The sequence below is a fragment of the Myotis myotis genome, unplaced genomic scaffold (assembly GCF_014108235.1).
Source record: "Myotis myotis isolate mMyoMyo1 unplaced genomic scaffold, mMyoMyo1.p scaffold_m19_p_4, whole genome shotgun sequence".
Lineage (NCBI taxonomy): Eukaryota > Metazoa > Chordata > Mammalia > Chiroptera > Vespertilionidae > Myotis > Myotis myotis.
Window position 1 is genome coordinate 106,420,508 of NW_023416346.1, and position 4,845 is coordinate 106,425,352.

Sequence of the window (4,845 nt, forward strand, 5' to 3'; positions counted from 1 at the left end):
CCAGTCAGGGCACATGCCCAGGTTGTAGGCTCCATCCCTAGTGGGAGGTGTGCAGGAGATGGCTAATGAATGATTCTCTCTCATCATTGATGTTTCTCTCTCTCACTCTCCCTTCCTCTCTGCAATCAATAAAAATATCCTATCTAATAATAGAGAAACATGGTAATTAGCCGTACATCCACTACACTTCCCATTGGCTAATCAGGGCGATATGCAAATTAACTGCCAGCCAAGATGGCGGCTGGAAGCCAGGAAGCTCAACCGAACATGAGCCTTGCTTGCTCCAGTGACGGAGGAAGCCAAGGTTCCCCGCCTGCCGCCACCCCGCTCTGAGCTCCTGAAGCAACAGCTCCAAAAGATACAATGTTTCAATTATAGAAGCTAAAAGATGGTGGTTAATTTGCATATACCAGTTGCGAGGGAAGACTGAGGTCAACATGGAGGCCAAGCGGTACCGAAGGGAGCTAAGTAGAGGCCTCGAGGACAGAAATGGAGCCAAGGTTGCGGAGGTGGGAGACGGGAGGTGGGAGGGCAAGCCCAGCCACAGCAGCTGTGAGCCGGAGGGGCAGTGGCTTGGAGGGGAAGGGGCAGCGCCTGGGAGCGGGAGGGGAAACCCGCCACAGCGCCTGGGAGCGGGAGGGGAAACCCGCCACAGCGCCTGGGAGCGGGAGGGGAAACCCGCCACAGCGCCTGGGAGCGGGAGGGGAAACCCGCCACAGCGCCTGGGAGAGGGAGGGGAAACTCAGCCGCAGTGGCTCAGAGTGGGAGCAAAGTCCGCCTCAGCGGGTTTCGCTCCCCTCTCTGCTTTGCTCCAGCCTCTGGAAGCCCTATTCTTGCAGGAATCTTCCTGTAACGGGCCTCTAGTATTTATTATAATGCTGCAAATTATAAAAATGCAGCCACCTCCACCCCGTTACAAAGTCTGAATCTTCCTGGACCACCAACCACTTGACATTTGTTTTTTTGTTTTTTTTTGTTGTTTTTATTTTATTTATTTATTTATTTATTTTTATTTTAATTAAATCTTTATTGTTCAGATTATTACATTTGTTCCTCTTTTTTTCCCCCCCATAACTCCCCTCCTCCCAGTTCCCACCCCACCCTCTGCCCTCACTCCCCACCCACTGTCCTCATCCATAGGTGCACGATTTTTGTCCAGTCTCTTCCCGCATCTCCCACACCCCTTTCCCCCCCAGGAATAGTCAGTCCATTCCCTTTCTATGTCCCTGATTCTATTATAATCAACAGTTCATTCTGTTCATCAGATTATTTATTCACTTGATTCTTAGATTCACTTGTTGATAGATGCATATTTGTTGTTCATAATTTGTATCTTTACCTTTTTCTTCCTCTTCCCCTTCTTAAAGGATACCTTTCAGCATTTCATATAATCCTGGTTTGGTGGTGATGAACTCCTTTAGCTTTTCCTTATCTGTGAAGCTCTTTATCTGACCTTCAATTCTGAATGATAGCTTTGCTGGATAAAGTAATCTTGGTTGTAGGTTCTTGGTATTCATCACTTTGAATATTTCTTGCCACTCCCTTCTGGCCTGCAAAGTTTCTGTTGAGAAATCAGCTGACAGTCGTATGGGTATTCCCTTGTAGGTAACTGAGTTTCTTTCTCTTGCTGTTTTTAAGATTCTCTCTTTATCTTTTGCTCTTGGCATTTTAATTATGATGTGTCTTGGTGTGGTCCTCTTTGGATTCCTTTTGTTTGGGGTTCTCCGCGCTTCTTGGACCTGTAAGTCCATTTCTTTCACCAGGTGGGGGAAGTTTTCTGTCATTATTTCTTCAAATAGGTTTTCAATATCTTGCTCTCTCTCATCTTCTGGCACCCCTATAATTCTGATGTTGGTACGCTTGAAGCTGTCCCAGAGGCTCCTTACACTATCCTCGCATTTTTGGATTCTTTTTTCATTTTGCTTTTCCGGTTGGGTGTTTTTTGCTTCCTCGCATTTCAAATCATTGACTTGATTCTTGCGCTCCTCTGGTCTGCTGTCGGGAGTCTGTATAATATTCGTTATTTCAGTCCGTGTATGCTTAATTTCTAGTTGGTTCCCCAATATAAGATCGAGGGTCTTATTAGTTTTCTTGTAGATCTCATTAAGTTTATCGGCGGCTTCTAAACAGTTCTTGAGAGACCTTAAAAGTGTGGTTCTGAACTCTATATCTTCCATTGACAATTTTGTCCTGTTTCTTTGTCTCCGCATTTTGTTATGCTTCCTTGGTGCACCCCCTAGTGGTCTTTGTTCACAGTCTTATAGTTAAATCTTGATTGTTGTAGCTAATTCCAGGGAGGGTTTGACCTCCAGGCCAAGTGGCTATGAGAATCAGCTGTGTCAGCAGTGAGAGAACTTCTGTCCTCTAGGGAGGTGCTAATCTGGCGTTTGCCTGAGGCTATCCGGCAAATGCCTGTGTGCAGGGCTCGGGCGGGGTGGGTCGCACAGGATCAACAGGGTGGGCCGGAGAGAGCAGTTATGGCGGCTCTCAGTCCTGTCCCCAGGGGCTCTGCCTCTCTGAGTCCCAGCACCCGCTGCAAAGCTCAGAGAGAAAGCTGCACTCGCTCTGACCGAAGCCAGACAGTCCCGCTTCTCCCGTTTGAGTCTGGGTCCCTAAAGACTCGCCTGTATCTGGAGCTCAGAGTCTGTGACTCCCTCCCGATTGAAAACGCCAACCGCGCCCTCCGCCGCCAGCCCGCTCCACGCACTCCGCACCTCAGAATTTGACTTCAGCACTGCGCCTCCTCTGAGTGTCCGTATGCGTTTCTCTTTCCTCCTAGTTGTAGGACTTCCACTCAGGCAGCATTCCTGTGGTTCTGGGTGATGTCCCTTCCGTTTTTTGGTTTCACTTTTGAAGTAGTTGTTCAAAGCAGCAAACTCCGGCGTTAACCGTATGCGTTTCTCTTTCCTCCTAGTTGTAGGACTTCCACTCAGGCAGCGTTCCTGTGGTTCTGGGTGATGTCCCTTCCGTTTTTTGGTTTCACTTTTGAAGTAGTTGTTCAAAGCAGCAAACTCTGGCGTTAACCTATGCCGCCATCTTGGTTCTCTCCACTTGACATTTGTGATAAGACTGTGTCAGAATTACTGGTTACATGTGTGGAAAAAAGTACAACCAGTTATGTGCTTGCTGTAGACTAAATGTTTGGGTTTCCCCCAAATTCATACATTAAAAACCTCAATCCCCAAGGTGATGGTATTTGGAAGTGGAGCCTGTGAGAGGTGATTAAATCATGAATGAGAGGAGAACCCTCATGAATGGGATTAGTGTCCTTACAAAAGAGATTTCAGAGGGACCCATTGTCCTTCTACCATTTGAGAACACAGCAATAAGATGGCTGTCTATGACTCAAGAAGTGGGCTCTCACCAGACACTGAATCTATTTGAATCTTCATCTTGGGCTTTCCAGACTCCAGAACTGTGAATAAGTGTTGTTTATGCCATCCAGTGTAAGGTATTCTGCTATAGCAGCTCATATGGACTAAGAGAGTGTTTCTGCCTGTTAATCTAAACATAAAAGGCAAAAGTGAGAGGTGACAAGCATTCATTTGAGAAACAAAAGGATAGCTATTCTGGAAGAACTGATTCAGGCAGAAACCCAAATAGTGCTCTAAATAGGTGATGAAGGCAAGAGGTATTAATGAGAAAGAGATGGGAACAATTGTGTCTTCTGGATGGCAGCTCCGACCCCATTTTAAAGTGGCTCTGTTTATATTATGATTTTATTTTGTATTTTTGTATTTTGTATTTTTTAATTATAGTTGTAATTTTATGATGTCTAATCATAAAATTGCCCCCCCACACACACCACAATCAGGGGCAGGGCTGGCTGGCCAACCACCCATGGCTCCTCCCCCCAGAATACCTGTGGGGGGGGGCAGTGGCCTGGGGGAGGAGCCATGGGTGGTTGGCCAGCCAGCCCTGCCCCTGATTGTGGTGTGTGTGTGGGGGGGGCAATTAAGTAATTTTGTATTTTTTAATTATAGTTGACATACAATATTATATTATTTTCAGGTGTACAACCAAGTGATTAGACATCATAAAACTTACTAAGTGATCACCCCAATAAATCTAGTACCCATCTGACACCATACATAGCTATTATAACACTAGAGGCCCGGTGTACGAAATTTGTGCACTGGGGGGAGGGGGTCCCTCAGCCTGGCCTGCACCCTCTCCAATCTGGGACTCCTTGGGGGATGTCAGACTGCTAGTTTAGGCCCGATCCTGCACCGCAATTCAGGACCACTGGCTCTTAACCACTCACCTGCCTGCCTGATTGCCCCTAACCACTCTGTTTGTCAGCCTGACCACCACCAACTGCCGCCCTGATCCCCCCCCAACTGCCTCCCCTGCCAGCCTGTTTGCCCCCAACTACCCCCTGTCACCAGCCTGATTGGGGTTGGGGGGCCGATTGAGGGAGGGGCTGGCCATGGGGAGGGGCTTTGGTTGGTAGGCTGGGCAGCCACCCCCCAAATGGGTTGGGGGGTGGCTATGGGGGCCAGTGGCCTGGGGGAGGAGCCATGGGTGGTTGGCCAGCCAGCCCTGCCCCTGATTGTGGTGTGTGTGGGGGGGCAATCTGGGGTCAGGCTAGGCAAGGGGAGAGGCTGCAGGAGATTGGCTGGCCAGCCCTGCCCCCTCTTGGGGTGGGGGGGAGTGCAATCAGGGGCAGACAGCCACAGGGAGGGGCTGTGGGCCTATTGTGGTGGGGCAGGTTGATCAAGGGCGGGGCTGGTGACCACTCTGGTCCTGGCTACTGGTCTTGGCACTTCCTGGTCCCCAGTTCCTTTCTGGTCCCTCCTGCAGCCCTGGTCCCCCTACCTGGATCAGCCTCCTGTCTCCATCCTG